At 40.3% G+C, this 19,402-nt stretch overlaps 1 long non-coding RNA gene across 1 annotated transcript in view; it reads right to left on the reverse strand.

Annotated features, from left to right (window-relative positions):
- Positions 1–2,862: 2,862 nt before the first annotated feature.
- The window catches only part of LOC118766889, a 36,624-nt gene continuing 20,084 nt past the window's right edge, over positions 2,863–19,402 (reverse strand). Inside the window, exons 4-6 of the long non-coding RNA XR_005002799.1 lie at positions 12,249–12,334; positions 6,563–7,987; positions 2,863–6,521 (exon numbers count right to left, since the gene is read on the reverse strand). This is a non-coding gene — a long non-coding RNA (uncharacterized LOC118766889). The remainder of the gene's footprint in view (positions 6,522–6,562; positions 7,988–12,248; positions 12,335–19,402) is intronic.

Consider the following 19,402-nt stretch of genomic DNA (forward strand, 5'->3'; position numbering starts at 1 on the left):
AAGGAATTACAGAGAATATTGTCGATGCGTTGAGCATCTGGTTCGAAACAATTACGATAGCTAACAGTTTAGTCTGACAACCAAGATCCAACAACTGAAAACGGGACTGAAATTGACCATTTTGAAGACAACCGCATAGTAACGATGGCCGACAGTCGGTCCAAATTTATCAGAGCAATACTAAAACCGTATTTATCTCCCAACTCTACGATGTATCGCCTAAGGTGGAAGCTGTTGTAGATAAGTTTTTCCTGAGATCACACAGGTCTTCGCTTTTCTGACAACGCTACGAATGACTAGCACCGATCTTGTCTAAGAGTACGTTAATCAAAATCTTAAAACTTTGGTTTCAGCACTAACTTGTAGAAATTGCAGTTTTCCCATCTTTACCCCTTTCTCCTATCGGCAAGTCTTGCATAATCCTGACATTTGATTAAGGTATCAAATCAATTTTCCCTAGTACTTTAAGTGTGAGACATTGATGACCACTAGTCTGAAGGCACTGCTTTCATTACTGTTCACATTGATTTATCGCCCGTACTTCGAGATCCAAACCATTACAAAATAATACTGCTACCCCACTTCTCTATCTGGAACGATATACGATGCGTAAACTCGTAATTGTTGAAGATGAGCGAGAGTGCGAGCCTTCTGGAAATACTAGTGTCACTGATAACTGCTGTGTACATTTCTATATTCTTCCCCGAGTATAGTCATGTTGGTCCGAAAAATCAAAGAGATGTCGTTCACTTTTGCCTCAAAAGACTGGTAATCTGGACTTCTTGGTGGACAGGGGTTTCTTGAAAGGATCCTCCAAAAATGTCCTGGAACATTTCTACATTACCTACGAATATTCTTCTTAGATTGTTTTTTTGTTCTCAAGAAAACTTTTTCAGCTGCGGCCGGATTTTCTCAAAAAATTCCACCCTATGTAGTTTTGGTCTCCCCACCCCTGGAGCTTATGAACTTTTTTTTTTTTTATTTACAAGTGAAATCAATGAGGGATGGTTATTGAGTTTGGTTACTAGTATTCTTTCAGTGTTCACATATTGTTAATTTTGTGCTAATGGCTGATCGAGAGGCTTTGTTTCCTCATTGAACTAGAGTAGTCTTTCTCTCTCTTCCCAGAAAAGAAAAAAAAGGCAGTGTTCAACAGATTAATCTCAATCTTGTTGCACGGCGAAATTTCGGAATCTGAAGAACAGTTATGTATACCGATGTGTTTTGCTTTCGGTCAACTTTTTGTGTTGAGGAGTGTAAATAATCCTTGTAGTTTGTAATTTTAATCTCTGCTATTGTTGATTTGAGGATCTCTACTGTTGTTGGCTTGTGAGGCTTTTCTGCTCACCAGCTCTTTAACACCACATACCCAAAAGTAGCTATTCTCTTGATAAGAGCTCAGGGTAACAATGGTTTTTAAGTGGTACAAGGCAACAAATTACAGGGAGATAGTTGTAGTTGATTATATCAATTCTCATTACTTAAACTTTAAACCAATAGAAGTTTATATATATTTCATAAAATCATATTCAATCTTAAGTGTTAGTTACATTAACTATAATAAGGTTCTGCTAATTCAGTACCATGGGACTTAGTGCCAGTGAAATGAAACCCAAAAAAGAAAAATTTTATTTTAAAATCAAGTCATTGAATATGTAACTAATTTTCAAGTAGCTTCATTATCTGGCAACATCTCTTTTACCAGCCTTTAGTTTACAAATGGCATGTATACAGCTTAGCATTTACAATGACCTAGGAAGTGATACATTCTTGGATAGTTTTCCACTCAGCACTAATTTTACTTTAACATTGGAAAATACTTTCATGATTGGATGGACAAAAGTAGACGAAGGCGTAAGTGCTGATCAAATTTCTTTACAGACTGAGTATTAACAATGATGTAATGAGGCCGCATCAGAAAAAAAAAATTGAAATGCAAAAGTATGACAGACTATTGGTTCTTTACAGTGGATTTTGTCACTGCAATACTCATATGATCAACAAAGAGTGGTTAATATGAGAAAGACTAATTGAATTTAGGTTTTCTTGTATTTCTAAAGTTTGATTTGTTATGATTAATTTGCAATGAGAAAACCCAGATACTGATTTTTATTACTACACTTAGTGAAAGCAAACATAAAAGAAAAACCCCTAGAAGTACATTAACTTTTCTATCCATGTTGAGGTGTAGATAAAATACATTGGAAAGTGAAACAGCTTTAGAAGAAACGAGATAAAAGCAATAATGTTACAAGTAAAACTTTATTCTTCATATATTAAAAAAAATGAAAGACAAGTAAAATATACAGTTAGAAATTTTAAATGTTTCTTTAGAATATTACTTACAAAAATCAATATGCCACTGAAGTAAAATATTTATTTAGATAATGTAATTATTAGCTGACATAATGAAAAGGGAATTATTACACATTGCTACAATTACCTGTTATGGAGTATCACCTATCCTAAGTAAAAGTCACTAGACAAAAGTATTTAACTGTAGGCTGCACTATGGAAAAGCTGACATAAAATGACAATAATGGAACTATATTTGACTTATTGGGCCTATTTTCCATTGAATACTTAAATTTTGAAATTACTTAATATATTACAGTTTTTCATATTTAACAGGCAACTTACAACAAAAGTACAATGCAAAAAATAGTTTACTTGAAAAAATTACTCGATTTTATTTTTCTTCATTATTTACTTAATAAACTTAATTTAAATCAAACAATGTACCAAATTTATTATTCTACTTTCAATCTCCATCCATCTACTCTTTGCCAAGATATATGAATCATGGTTACTTGACTCCATCAACCTGTTGTCACCACATCCCATTCACTGATGCTTTTTGTGCTCTACATTCTTGTTGTTACCACATGCATCAATCACTCTTTACCACAAGTTCTGAGGTACAGTTGCCCCATTTCCATCTTCTTAACATGACACTTCAGTAAAAATTCTTCTGCTCCATATTCCAACCACAGTCACTCTCTCCCATGTACCAGTTGCCACCACATACCAACCACAATCATTCTCTTCCATGCTCTTCGGATCACATCCTAGTCACAGTTGTTCTCCAAATCTTCCTGTTGCCATTACATGCTTTGCAGTTGCTCCGTTGTCACTGCTGCTCCATGTTGTCTTGGTCACAAAATCTGAAGTCAGTTTTCATATCTCACTTCCTGCTGTCACCATACTTCAGTTGAAGTTAGTTGCTCTATTTGATGTTCCACTCACAGTTGCTACACTATCTTGCTGTTGTCACCATATTCTAGTTGCAATTGCTCTTCTGTTTGCTCCTGTTGTAAACACTTCTATGTCACAGCTACTCTTTCCAATGTCCCTGTTGCCCTGTTCCATGTTCTTGTAGTTTCCATATTCCAGTCATAGTTGCTCTCTCCCATATATCAGTTGTCACCTCATGCCAGTCACAGTTCTTCAAATCTTCTATGCTGCTTTGATCACCACATCTTACTAACAGCTGTTCCCCAAATTTTATTGTTGCCACCACATACGTCACAGTTACTTTCTTCCTGCTGTCACCACTCTAAAGTTACCCTACTTCATGGTCCACATGTCACCACATTCTAGTCAGTTACTATTCTGTCTGTTAATATTGTCAACACATCTTAGAGCTGCTCTTCTCTGGTTGCCAACACAGTTGCTTTTCTTCATGTTCTAGTATCACCAAATCCAAGTCACACTCACTCAGCTTGATGTTCCTGTTGTCACAGTTGCTCTGCACCACGTTCCAGCATGTTTCCATATTCCAGTCATAGTTGCTCTCCCTATATACCAATTGCCACAAGTCACAGTTGTCCTGCTCCATGATTCTGCTACCACCAAATCTTGATTTACACTTCATTTTCTCCATCTTCATGTTTTACCACCTCTCTGTCAGCTGCTTTGCTTCACCTTCCAGCACCTCAACTCAGTTGCTCTCTACCATGTTCTAGACTAAGTTGTTCTCTTCCATGCTGGTCCACTCTAATCTTCTTGTTACCACACTTCAGTTTAAGTTGCTCTGCTCCACGTTTTCCTTGTCACAGTTCTTCTTCAAATCTTCCTGTTGTCACCACATGTCACAGTTGCTCTGCTGCCACCACCTCTATTTTACCAGTTCTGTCATCTTGAGCTCACAAAACCTCAATTCAGTTTCTAACTGCCATCTTCCTGCTGCCTCCATTCTCCAGTTAAAGTTGCTCTGTAGGATGTTCTACTCTGTTGCTCTGTAGGATGTTCTACTCAGTTGCTCTTCTCCATGTTCTTGTTGCCACCATATTCCAGTAAATGTTTATGCTAAGCTCTGCTTTATGTTCCTGCAGTTTCCATATTTCAATCAGAGTTGCTCTCTTCCATGTACCAGTTGTTACCACATGCCAGGCACAGTTGCTCTGCTTCATCCTCCTGTTATCACCACATTCCAGTTTAGGCGTTCCATTCTATGTCACTGCTGCCACCAAATCTCAGTCAGTTGCTCTGCTCCATGTTTATGTTGCCACATCACCTTGATTACACTATTTTCTCCGTCTTCTCATTGCTGCTGCCACCTCTAACAGCTGTTCTGCTTCACTTTCCTGCAGTCTCAGCATCTCAACTCACAGCTGCTCCACTCCAATCTTTTTGCTGCCATCGCATACATCGAGGTTGCTCAATTCCATTATTCTGCTATCACCACATTCTTGTCATAGTTGCTCCATTGCATCTAGCTGTTCTCATCACATTCAGGCCACAGATGTTCTACTCCATGTTCCTGTCAGTCACTTTCTCACATGTACAAGTTGTTCTTCAAATCTTCGTCATCATAGATGTTACTGTTGCACTTCTGTCATCACTGTTCTATGTCATACTGTGGTCATGACATCGCAATTCTCAGTCAATCACCTCCTTCTTCCTGCTGTCATCACCAGTTCAAGGTGCTCTGCTCCATGTTCCACTCTAACTTCTGCTCACTTTTTCTCTTCAGTTTATTCCTCTTGCCAACACATCCATCACAGTTGCTCTCCATCTTCCTTTTGACACCAAATCCAAGTCACATTTGCTCTGCTTTATGTTCCAGTAGCCTCCATATTCCAGTAAAGGTTGCTTTGCACCATGTTCCTGCAGTTTCCATATTTCTAACATTGTTGTTCTGCTCCATGTTTCATGTTCCCTTGGTCACAGTTTTTTACGTCTCTCTTCCTGCTGTCACTACACTCCAGTTAAAGTTGCTCTGCTTGATGTTCCATTCCATCTTGCTGTTGTCACCATATTCTAGTCATAGTTCCTCTTCGGTTTGCTCCTGTTGTGAACACTTCTATGTCATAGCTACTCTTTTCAATGTTCCTGTTGCCATCACAGGTGCCCTGCTCCATGTTCTTGTAGTTTCCATATTCCAGTCAGTTGCTCTCTCCCATGTACCAGTTGTCACCTCATGCCAGTCAGTCATTCTTCTAATCTTCCTGTTGCCAATGCATCCATGACAGTAGCATTTTTTTATTTTCCTGTGGTCACCAAATTCAAGTCACATTTTGATTGTTCTGCTCCATGTTTCTGTATTTTCCAGTCATAGTCACTCTCTCCCATGTACCAGTTGTTGCAGCTGTTCTCCAAACCTTGTTGCCATCACATACATCACAGTTCCTCTGCTTCATCTTCCTGCAATCTCAGCACCTCAACCCACACTTGCTATCATCCATCTTCCTATTGTCACATTCCTTTTATTATTGCTCTCTCCCATGATGCTCTGATCACCATATCCCAGTTGCTCTGCTCCAATCTTTTTGTTGTTATCACATACATCACAGTTGTTCACTTCCTTCTTTTTGCTGTCACCAATTTCATGTTGAAATTGCTCTGCTCCATTCCATCTTGTTTTCATCACATTCAAGTCACAGCTGCTTCTCTGTCCATGTTGTCAACACCTCTATCTCACAGCTGCTCTTCATCTTCCTGATACAAAATCCAAGTTACACTTGGTTTGCTTCATGTTCCTGCAGTTTTCATATTCCATTCACGGTATAGCTGCTCTCTTCCATGTATTCGTTGTCACCATATACCAGATACAGTGGCTCTTTTCCATGCTGCCCTGATCACTACATCCTACAGTTGCTCTACTTCAATCTTTCTGTTGCCATCACATACGTCACTGTTGCTGCTGTCAAAACTTCTATTTCACCACTTTTTATGTCATCTTGTGATCACCCCACTACAATTCAGTTGCTCACTTTCATCTTCCTGCTGTCACCACATTCCAGTCGCAGCCGCTCTTCTGTTTGTCCCTGATGTCAACACATACATGTCACAGCTGCTCTTCCATGTTCTTGTTGCCAACACATCCATCATAGTTGTTCTTCTTCATCTTCCTGTTGTCACCAAATCCAAGCCACCATTGCTCTGCTCCATGTTCTCGTTACCACCACATCTTGATTACACCTCATTTTCTGCCATCTTCCTGCACTTTAACTCATACTTGCTCTCTTCCATGCTGTTTTGATGACCATAGCCCACAGTGGCTCTGCTCAAATATTTTTCTTGCCAAACATTCATTTCCATCTTCCTGCTCCCATCATACACCAGTTAAAATTGCTCTGCTCCATATTCCACTCATCACCACATTCCCGTCAGAGATGCTGCACTCCATCTTGCTGTTTTTATTACATTCTGGTCATAGTTGCTCTTTTGTTTCTTCCTTTTATCAGCACTTCTATGTCACAGCTGCTCCATGTCTGCATATTCCAGTCAGTCTCTACCATATACCAGTCGTCACATGTCATTCAGTTACTCTTTAAATCTTCCTGTTGCCATTACAAACGTCATTGTTGCTTAGCTGTCACCACCTCTATGTCAAATTGGTCATGACACCTCAATTCACAGTTGCTTTGCTCCCTCCCTCTGCTGTAACTACATTCCAGTTGAAGTTGCTCTGTTCTATGTTCCATTCATCATTTTGCTATTGTCACTACATTCTAGTCATAGTTGCTCTTCTGTTTGTTCCTGTTGTCAACAACTTTATCTCACAGTTGCCCCTCTGCATATTCCTGCCGTCATCATAACCACCACAGTTGCTCTGCTCCATGTTTCTCTTTTCAACAAATCCCAGCCATTGCTGCCCTGTTCCATGATGTCGTCATTACCAAATGCAGTTACCCTTTATCATCACCAGTTCTCAAGTAGAGTTGCACTTGTGTATCTTCATATCACTACATGCCAGTCACAGTTGCTCGTCCATCTTCCTGCTGTCCCTTGCTGCACATTCCTGTTGTTACCACACTCCAGTCACTGTTACCCTGCTCCATGTTCCACTCATTTCCACAATTTAATCATAGGTGTTCTACTCCACCTTGCTGTTATCAACACATTCTACTCACAGTTGCTCTTCTCAATGTTCTTGTTGCCATCACATGTCACAGTTGTTCTGCTCCACATTCTTGTTGAAACCAATTCTCAGTCAACTTGCTATACTCCATCTAGTCATCACCACCTGACGGCTGGTCCACTTTATCTTCCTTCTGTAGTATCACCTGAATTCAAAGCTCATCCATATTCCTATTGCCACCACAACCCAGTGACATTTGCTTTGCTTCATGCTCCTGTTGTCAATAAATCCTAGTCACTTCTCTGTCAATGCTGTCACAGTTGCTCATTTTATTCTTCCTGTCACCAGACTCCAGTTGAAGTTGGTCTGCTCTATCTTGCTGTTGCCACCACATTCTGTTACACTTGCTCTTACTTTTGTTTCTACTGTTAAGACCTCTATACCACAGCTGCCCTTTTTCTGCATCAGTCTTCTTGTCACCAAATTGACTTCACAGCAGCTCTGCTCTATGCTTTGTAGTTTACAGATTCCTGTCATAATTGTTCTGCTCCATATTCCTGTTGTCACCACATTCTGGTCATAGTTATCCTGTTCCACTTTGTTGTCATCACCTTCTGGTCGCAGTTGCTTTGCTCCATGTTCTTACTGCCATCAAATCCCAGTCACAGTTGCTCTGCTCCTCTTTGATGTTGTCACCAGCTTCTTGTCATCAAAACCCACACCCAGTTGCTCTGCTAGAACTTGTAGTTGTCACCACATGCTGCTTGCATTGCTCTGCTTCATGTTCAAGTCATAGTTGCTCTGCTCCATGTTCCTGCTGTCACCAAATCCCAGTCACAGTTGCTCTGCTCATCCTCCTCCTTGCTGTTGTCACCACATTCCAATTACAGTTTCTGTGCTCCATGTTCTTGCTATCACCAATACCCCCGTCACAGTTGCTCTGCTCCAACTTGCTGCTGTCACAGGATTCTGGTTGCAGTTGCTCTGCTTCACACTCTTGTTGCCACCAAGTCTAAGTCATAGTTGCTCTGCTCCACTTTGATGTTGTCACCAGCTTCTTGTCATCAAAACCCACACACAGTTGCTCTGCTAGAACTTGTAGTTGTCACCACATTCCAGTCACAGTTTCTGTGCTCCATGTTCATGCTGTTACCAAATCCCAGTCACAGTTGTTCTGCTCCACTTTGTTGTTATCACCATCTTCTGGTCACAGTTGCTTTGCTTCTTGTTCCTGCTGTTATCAAAACCCACACAGTTGCTCTGCCCCAACTTGCTGTTGTCACCACATTCTGGTTGCAGTTGCTCTGCTCTACTTTTTTGGTGTCACCATATTCTGGTCACAGTTGTTTTGCTTCTTGTTCCTGCTGTCACAGAATCTAAGTCATAGTTGCTCTGCTTCATGCTCCTGCTGTTATCAAAACCCACACATAGTTGCTCTGCCCCAACTTGCTGTTGTCACCATATTCTGGTTGCAGTAGCTCTGCTCCACTTTTTTGGTGGCACCATATTCTGGTCACAGTTGTTTTGCTTCTTGTTCCTGCTGTCACAGAATCTAAGTCATAGTTGCTCTGCTTCATGTTTCTGCTGTTATCAAAACCCACACAGTTGCTCTGCCCCAACTTGCTGTTGTCACCACATTCTGGTTGCAGTTGCTCTGCTCTACTTTTTTGGTGTCACCATATTCTGGTCACAGTTGTTTTGCTTCTTGTTCCTGCTGTCACAGAATCTAAGTCATAGTTGCTCTGCTTCATGTTCCTGCTGTTATCAAAACCCACACATAGTTGCTCTGCCCCAACTTGCTGTTGTCACCACATTCTGGTTGCAGTTGCTCTGCTCTACTTTTTTGGTGTCACCATATTCTGGTCACAGTTGTTTTGCTTGCTGTTGTCACCATATTCTGGTTGCAGTAGCTCTGCTCCACTTTTTTGGTGCCACCATATTCTGGTCACAGTTGTTTTGCTTCTTGTTCCTGCTGTCACAGAATCTAAGTCATAGTTGCTCTGCTTCATGCTCCTGCTGTTATCAAAACCCACACGTAGTTGCTCTGCCCCAACTTGCTGTTGTCACCATATTCTGGTTGCAGTAGCTCTGCTCCACTTTTTTGGTGTCACCATATTCTGGTCACAGTTGTTTTGCTTCTTGTTCCTGCTGTCACAGAATCTAAGTCATAGTTGCTCTGCTTCATGTTCCTGCTATTATCAAAACCCACACATAGTTGCTCTGCCCCAACTTGCTGTTGTCACCATATTCTGGTTGCAGTAGCTCTGCTCCACTTTTTTGGTGTCACCATATTCTGGTCACAGTTGCTCTGCTTCATGTTCCTGCTGTCACCAAATCTAAGTAAAAGTAGCTCTGCTCCGTGTTCCTGCTGTCATCAAATCCCAGTCACAGTTGTCCTGTTCCATCTTGCTGTTGTTACAGCATTCCAGTCACAGTTGCTCTGCTTCACACTCCTATTGCCACCAAGTCTAAGTCATAGTTTCTCTGCTCCACTTTGATGTTGTCACCAGCTTCTTGTCATCAAAACCCACACACAGTTGCTCTGCTAGAACTTGTAGTTGTCACCCACATTCCAGTTATAGTTTCTGTGCTCCATGTTCATGCTGTTACCAAATCCCAGTCACAGTTGTTCTGCTCCACTTTGTTGTTGTCACCATCTTCTGGTCACAGTTGCTTGGCTTCTTGTTCCTGCTGTCACAGAATCTAAGTCATAGTTGCTCTGCTTCATGTTCCTGCTGTTATCAAAACCCACACAGTTTCTCTGCCCCAACTTGCTGTTGTCACCACATTCTAGTTGCAGTTGCTCTGCTCTACTTTTTTGGTGTCACCATATTCTGGTCACAGTTGTTTTGCTTGCTGTTGTCACCATATTCTGGTTGCAGTAGCTCTGCTCCACCTTTTTGGTGTCACCATATTCTGGTCACAGTTGTTTTGCTTCTTGTTCCTGCTGTCACAGAATCTAAGTCATAGTTGCTCTGCTTCATGTTCCTGCTGTTATCAAAACCCACACATAGTTGCTCTGCTCCAACTTGCTGTTGTCACCATATTCTGGTTGCAGTAGCTCTGCTCCACTTTTTTGGTGTCACCATATTCTGGTCACAGTTGCTCTGCTTCATGTTCCTGCTGTCACCAAATCTAAGTAAAACTAGCTCTGCTCCGTGTTCCTGCTGTCATCAAATCCCAGTCACAGTTGTCCTGTTCCATCTTGCTGTTGTTACAGCATTCCAGTCACAGTCGCTCTGCTTCACACTCCTATTGCCACCAAGTCTAAGTCATAGTTTCTCTGCTCCACTTTGATGTTGTCACCAGCTTCTTGTCATCAAAACCCACACACAGTTGCTCTGCTAGAACTTGTAGTTGTCACCCACATTCCAGTTATAGTTTCTGTGCTCCATGTTCATGCTGTTACCAAATCCCAGTCACAGTTGTTCTGCTCCACTTTGTTGTTGTCACCATCTTCTGGTCACAGTTGCTTGGCTTCTTGTTCCTGCTGTTATCAAAACCCACACAGTTGCTCTGCCCCAACTTGCTGTTGTCACCACTTTTTTGGTGCCACCATATTCTGGTCACAGTTGTTTTGCTTCTTGTTCCTGCTGTCACAGAATCTAAGTCATAGTTGCTCTGCTTCATGTTCCTGCTGTTATCAAAACCCACACATAGTTGCTCTGCCCCAACTTGCTGTTGTCACCACATTCTGGTTGCACTTGCTCTGCTCTACTTTTTTGGTGTCACCATATTCTGGTCACAGTTGTTTTGCTTGCTGTCGTCACCATATTCTGGTTGCAGTAGCTCTGCTCCACTTTTTTGGTGTCACCATATTCTGGTCACAGTTGTTTTGCTTCTTGTTCCTGCTGTCACAGAATCTAAGTCATAGTTGCTCTGCTTCTTGTTCCTGCTGTTATCAAAACCCACACATAGTTGCTCTGCCCCAACTTGCTGTTGTCACCATATTCTGTTTGCAGTAGCTCTGCTCCACTTTTTTCGTGTCACCATATTCTGGTCACAGTTGCTCTGCTTCATGTTCCTGCAGTCATCAAATCCCAGTCACAGTTGTCCTGTTCCATCTTGCTATTGTTACAGCATTCCAGTCACAGTTGCTCTGCTTCACACTCCTATTGCCACCAAGTCTAAGTCAAAGTTTCTCTGCTCCACTTTGATGTTGTCACCAGCTTCTTGTCATCAAACCCCACACAAAGTTGCTCTGCTAGAACTTGTAGTTGTCACCACATGCTGCTTGCAGTTGCTCTGCTTCATGTTGAAGTCATAGCTGCTCTGCTCCATGTTCCTGCTGTCACCAAATCTCAGTCATAGTTGCCCTGTTCCACCTTGCTGTTGTTACCACATTCCAGTCACTGTTACTCTGCTTCATGTTCTTGTTGCCACCAAGTCTAAGCTATAGTTGCTCTGCTCCATGTTTCTGCTGTCAGCAAATCCCAGACAGTTGCTCTGCTCCATATTGCTGCTGTAACCACATTCAGATCACAGTTGCTTTTGTTTCTTGTTCCTGCTGTCACCAAATCTAATAGTTGCTCTGCTCTATGTTCCTGCTGTTATCAAAACCCACACACAGTTGCTCCGCTTACAACTTGCTGTTGCTCTGCTCCAGGTTTCTGCTGCCACCAAATATAACAGTTGCTCTGCTCCACCTTGCCGTTGTCGCTACATTCTGTTCACAGTTGCTCTGCTCCACTTTGTTGTTGTCACCACCTTCTGGTCACCAAATCTAAGTCGTAGTTGCTCTGCTTCATGTTCCTACTTTCATTAAATCTAATAGTTGCTCTGTTCCATGTTCCTGCTGTCATCAGAATCCACACCCAGTTGCTCTGCTACAACTTGCAATTGTCACCACATTCTGGTTGCAACTTATTTGCTTCATGTTCATAGATGCTCTGCTTCATTTCCTGCTATCATTAAATCCCAATCACATTTGCTCTGCTCCAACTTGCTGTTGTCACCACATTCCAATTACAGTTGCTCTGCTTCATGTTCCTGTTGCCACCAAATCTAAGTCATAGTTGCTCTGCTCCACTTTGTCGTCACCACTTCTGGTCACAGTTGCTCTGCTTCATGTTCCCACTGTCACCAAATCTAAGTCATAGTTTTTCTGCTCCGTTGTACATTTATCACACACTCTTGTTACCACATGCATTAGTCACTTTCTATCATCATCAGTTCTCAGCTACAGTTGCACTCACTTTTCTTTATATCACTATATTCTAGTCTCAGTTACTGAATTCCATATTCCTGCTGTCTCCACACTTCACTTGAAGTTGTTCTGCACCAAATTCCAGTTGCTACTACCACATCTTGTCTGCACTTTATCTTCTGCATCCTCCTGTTGTCATCCCCTCTGATAGTTGCTCTGCTTCACTTTCCTACACCGTCAGCTGCTCTCATCCACCTTCCTGTTGTCAGCACAGCAGAGTCACATTTGCTCTTTTTCATTTCATGCAGTCAAATTCTCTTCGCAGTTGCTTTTCCTGATGTACCAGTTGTTATCACACACCAGATGTGGGTGTTCTCTTCCATGAACCTCTGTCACTGCTATCACAGCTCCTCATTTCTATCTCCCTGTTGCCATCACACTCCAGTTATAGTTGCTCCACTACATCTTGAAGTTGTCCCTAGATTCTCGTCATAGATGCTCTTCTGGTTGCTCCTGTTGTCAACACTTCTATGTCACAATTGCTCGTCTCCATGTTTCTGTTGCCATCACATATGTCTTTGCTTCATGTTCCTCTTGTCACCAAATCCAAGTCACAGTTCACATGCTCCATGTCCCTGTAGTCTCCATATACCAGTCACAGCTGCTCTTTCCCATGTACCAGTTGTCACATGTCAGTCACAGTTACTCTCTTCCTCAGACGTATTGTGTTCCTATTGCCATCATGTCAAGTCACAGAACCTCAAGATTGACTTCAGGTCAAGCCACAGAACCTCGATTATGGATTCTCAACTTCATCTTGTCTGTACATATCATTCTCAAGAAGATTTAACTCTTTCTAGTTGGTGGATGACTATGTAGTGTCTCTTTGGTATCATCATAACTCGACTATCAAGACTGTTCCACTTCGTAACATCAACAAATAGAGTCAAAATATCTAATTGATTTGATGACAATTTCATAATTACATATTTAAACAGAGGTAACAATAGTAGAAAAGTACCCCATGAAGTTGGCACTAATCAATAGATTACAGGATTCATCACAATTGTTTTCTACTGACCTCAGTTTACTGCTTAATGCTGCTTCTTACTGTAGCAAGTTGCAGGTTGAAGATATCATGAGGCTGACATGTTCCATCCAAACTGATGCTCTCTCTCTGGAACATTTCATAAGTCTTCACTCACATATTCTCTATTGAAGTCATCACCAGTGTTTTGTAAAGGTTGTTCCAGCACACAATTACCAATCAATTTATAGATGTTTCATCAAGCAGATGCTATTAATTTCCACTAATGTTCTGTCATGTTATCAATTTCTAATGTATGCTCCATCATCTGTCAATTTCCATTTATGATTCGTAACTCACAAGTTTCCTGTAGATGATCTGTTACCAGCTTGCAATCAGATATGTACAAGCTTCATTTTACAATTGCCAAATGCATATATGCTGTTATTGTACATAACGCCAGTTGACTATTAAAATTATCTTTGAGATTCCTATATAACTGAAAATCAATCAAGCAAAAACTGCTTCTGATTTATGAAAGATAGTACATCTTGTGCTGAACACTGAATGTCTTTATCTCCATTTCACTGTCTCTTATATTGGCCTTGCCTATGCAAGATCATTCAATGTAAACATTAAGAGTCATCATATAAATTCATGATACTACACACTTCCAGGGTTATGTAGAAGACACTGTTCTTACTTTACCACTGTCAAAAGAAGTTCAGAGATACTAATGAAATTGGAAATGAATGTCACCAGCTTCCATTAAACATTTTGTCATATTCATCACTAGCTTCTATTAAATGGTCCATCATAGTTGCCACCACTAGTTGTCATCAGCTTCTGTTTGCAGTATGATAGTTGTCTTGATTTTATGCACAATTACAGTTCTCACCAACTTCAATCAGCTGCTTCACTAGTTTGTCCCCAGTTTCCAGTAGGTATTTCACAACACAGCCACCAATCTTGAGATGATTCGCGAAGACACTTGCTACCAGTTTCTTGTCAACGATGTTCCACCACGTAGTTGTCACCAGCTGTGTCAATTATAGATATCCTCATAAATTCTCTTTCACAATCCATGGATTTTTCTTTTCTTTTCACATCTGAAGTTCAGCAGTTGATAATCATTGTTGTAACACAGTAAACACCTGGTACCAGATACACAAGTTCCCACACCAAGACATGGTATTTGCAAAAGAAAATATCTGAAAAGAAAAAAAAAACTCACCGCTTCTTTCAAGCTTACAAATCAGCACTGATGTGCCACAGTCTCTTTAACATATAAATCTCTCAGATGTTCAAAGCAATCATCAACAATCATTAGACATTGCCATTGTATGTAGAAATACTGTTTTACATATTACAAACTGATTGGCTAAGATCAGTCACATATAGAAAATCAAACAAAACCTACTTCCACTTCTTGTCCCTCAAGTCACCAATGGTAAGCAGCAACCTTAGATACCTCAGGATAGTGTTATTTTCATCAGTTTTCACCAGCTTCCAAAAGATGGTCCACAGATGCCACCAACTTCTTTCATGTTCTGCCAGTTTCCTCAAGTTTCTTGTTAGTTACATACACATTCAATTTTGTAGATACCAATAGCCTGAAAATAAAGTAAAACAAACCTCCGCTTCTTTTTGCTTCACAAGTCACCACTCAGTCACAGGGCTATCATCAGATTCTGCTCTATGCTTCCATAGTCTTCATGCAGTCACAACTTCTCTGCTCCATATTCCATACTTATCTATAGTTGCACATGTTCCACCAATTGAAATAAGCAGCCATTAGATGATATACTATTATCACCAGCCTCCTTGAATGTTCCATCAGTCATCTCTAGTTTGTTAGTCACATGACCAGTCACTTTTGTAAATTCATGGATGCTGAATATTGATCTGGTACCAATAGCATGAAAATGAAGTAAAACAAACTTCCACTTTCATCAGAAGCTCCATTGAGATTTGCTACCAGTTTCCATTACACAACTCACTAACCACCAGTACGTGGTCTGTTTCCCACCAAATGCACCACAATCTTTACTAACTTCCATCAGATGCTCCAATTGAGATTTAGCAGCAGTTTCCATTTCGATTGTCAAAGACTACCAGTTTTCATCTAATATTTCACCACAAATTCTGCCGAGGTCGACTTTGCCGTTCATCTTTTTGGGGGTCGATAAATTAAGTACCAGTTGCATATTGGGGTTGATGTAATCGACTCCCCCACCAATTTTGGGGCTATGTGCCTAGAGCAGAAAATATTTCACCACAATTTTTACCATCTTCTATCAAATGTTTTGTTGCAGTTGGCACTAGCTCTCATTAGACCAGTTGGATTGCTTCATCATATTGTCATCAGTATGAAGATGTTCCACTATTTAGTTTTAACCAATTTTTTGTTGATGTTCTACCACACAGTTGTCACCAGCTTTGTCAATTATTGATGTGACCCACATTTTCACTTTGACTATCATTTCATTTTTTTTTTTCTTCATTTCATTTAGTTTCACCTCACGAGCTGTGGCTATGCTGGGGCACTGCCATATCAGTTGATCTTATTTTTCTATAACTCTCCACATGCATAGTTCATCAGCTGACAGCCACTCTTGCTGCACACTAAACATTTGGTACCAAATACACAAGTTTCCACACAATAACAAGGTATTTATAAAAGTAAATACAAGCGAAAACCCCACCTCTTCTTCCAGTTTCACAAATCATCACCAGCTATCACATATGTTGGACACTTGACATCAGTAGTATGTGGAAAGTCTCTTGTTTTATATATCAATACTTGACTGCTAAGCATTATTCAAATGATAATAAACCTGAAAATGAAACAGAACATACCTCCACTTCTTGTTTCTCAGGTCATCATCAAGCTACAACTGTAGATACCTCAATGCAGGGCCATCATAAGGTTGGTATTCATTTTCAGATGCACATATTTCACCACAATTGTTACCATTTTCCATTTGGTGCATCACAGTCATTAGATGTTTTGTTCTCATCATCAGTTTCATTTGGCTGTTTCATCACAGTTAATTATTTCCAATCACTGTTGTTAATATGTAGCTGCTAATGATCTGATACAAATAACCTGAAAATGAAGCAAAACAAGCCTCCACTTTTGTTTCACAGGTCATCACACAGCCTTAGATAGCACAGTTGTCACCAGCCTCTATCAGATGCTCCATCAGTATAGGACCATTATAAAGCTGGTATTAATCTTTAGTTGCACATATCCCATCCTGCTGAGATGTGTCAAAATTAGATCCTCTATTGTTGTCATCAGCTTCCTTTGGATGTTTCATCAGTCATCTCCAGTTTCTTGTCGATTCCACATTCACTTTCTTTAATGTGTAGATAACCTGAAAATGAAGCAAAAATGTACCTCCAATTGCTTCTGCTGCCAGCTTCCACTAGACATTCCAGCACAGTTCTCATTAGCTTCCATCAGATGTTTTATCTCAGTCAGTACACTGCTTCATCACAAAGTTGCCACCAGTTTTGTCAATTACTGAGATGCCAAAGAGGTCCTTCATGAGTGTAGTAAGTACCTTTCATCATATTCAATCACAATTGCCACCAGCTTCCAATTCCATGTTCAACAGCATCCATTATTTATCACAGGTCGTCCTTAGATTTTCCACCATACAACTGTCACCAGCTTCCATTGAATATACCACTTTGATCACCAGCATATAATAAGATATTCCAGCTCCTTCACACTATAATCAGTAACCAGATCTTCCTTCACAAAGTTGTCACCAGCTTCATTAATTATGGATGTCAACACCTTCACTTTCACCATCTGTCAATTCTGCTGCACACCAAACACCTGGTACTAGACATTTGAGTACCATTCAATGACAGGATAACTGCAACAGAAACTAGCTGAAAAGAAAATCTCACCACCTCTTTCAATCTCACAAATAAGCAATGATGTGCCAGTCTCTTCAATGCAAAAAGGTTGTCTCAAATGTTCAGATCACCAGCCAACATATATGATGTTGAACACTAGACATCACTCTGCTATAAGGAAATTCTTTTGTTTTACATATCTGTTGACTGTCAAATCGTTGCATTACAATAATCCTGAAACTGCAACAAAAAAACCCCATTTCTTGTCTCTCAGGTCACCAGATAGTCGACTGTTATCACCAGATTCCATTAAACGTTCCACTGTTGTCACTGACATGTCATTTGCTTCCTTTGCATGTTGTAGTGTAGTTGTCAGTCACACACACATTCACTTCTGGTAAACAGGGGGATACCAGCAATTGATCAGATAATCTGTAAATGAAGCAAAACATACCTCCACTTTTTGTATCATAGGCCAATCTGTCAGACATCACTTTAAGATATTCCATGACGCTAGTTTCTATTAGATGCTCCATCACAGTTGTTCATAAGAATGTATCAACTTCCCTTGGATGTTCCATCAGTCATCACCAGTTCTGACATGCATCTGTACATTCACTTTTGTTAATAAGAGGGTCCCATGATTGATAAGATGTCAACAACCTGAAAGTGATGCAAATAATACCTCCACATCCGTTTATTGCACAGGCCAGTCTGTTAGACACAACTTTAAAATATTCCACGACACTTGCCACAAGTTTTCTGTAGATGCTCTTCTAAGATTTCACAAGGTTCCACTGGATGGCCTATCACAGTTGCTTTCATTAGATATTCTGTCAAATTAATCACCAGCTTACAATAGACATTCCATCTCAGTTGTCAAGACCTTCCAGATATCCTACCGCAATGTCAACTTTCCAATACAGATGTCACCAGCTTCAATTGCACATTCTAGTAAAGTTCTCATTAGCTTTCATCAGATAATCTGCCATAGCTGTCACCAACTTTCATTCCATACTCCATCACAAGTATCCATTACTTATTGTGTTACACAACTGTCCTCAGAGATGTACATCACAGTTGTGGCCACTTTCCTTTCAGATATGTTCCATCAGTTTTCAATGGCTTCCATTAGGTATACCACCGCATTCATCACCAACTTCTAATAAATATTCTATCCCACTTTTCAACATAGTTGTCAGTTTTGTCAATTACAGATGTCATCCTCATATATTCACAATCAATCCTTTCTCTTTCTCTCACATGTATAGTTCAGCAGTTGACAACCGTTGTTACACAAACATCTGGCACCAGATACATGCAATGACAGGATATCTGCAAAAGAAAAATTCACTTCTTTGAAAATTCCAGGTTTTCCACAACTGTCATCAGCTTCCTTTGGACATCTAATCCATTATTAGCAGTTCTTTTCAGTTGCATGCACATTCACTTTCACTAATATGTGATTGATCAGCTACCAATAACCTGAAGCTGAAGCAAATCATACCTCCACTTCTTCCTCTCAGTCAATTACAACTTTTAGGATACTTAACACAAGTTTCCATTTTTTGTTTCACAAAGTCATCACGTTCATTAGACAGCCTGTTGCATTTGTCACTAGCAACGATTCCATGTCCTTCATATGGCAGTCATTATTTACCATGTAACACAGTTGTCGTCAATGTTCTAAAACAGAGCCATTACATTTTCTTTTCAGATATGTTAAACCAGCTTCCTGTAGATTGCTTCATCATACTGTCATCAGTAGCCAGATATTTCACCAAAAACTGTCACCATTTTCCTTTGAAAGATGTTCCATGTGAATGTCAGTTTCTTCAATTATGTCACTATTAGAATTCCACTTTTCTCTTCTTCTCTCAAATGAATAGTCCAGCAGTTTATGTTTTATACAATACAATAACCACCTGGTACCAGATACAGTCACTGAATAGGAACTTTTGTATCTGTAATAAAAAACATCTAAAAACAAATCTCACTTCTTTCAATCTCCCAAGCCAGTTTCCATTTCATGGTCATCACATTTGCAATC

Source organism: Octopus sinensis, linkage group LG18 (genome assembly GCF_006345805.1).
Source record: "Octopus sinensis linkage group LG18, ASM634580v1, whole genome shotgun sequence".
Lineage (NCBI taxonomy): Eukaryota > Metazoa > Mollusca > Cephalopoda > Octopoda > Octopodidae > Octopus > Octopus sinensis.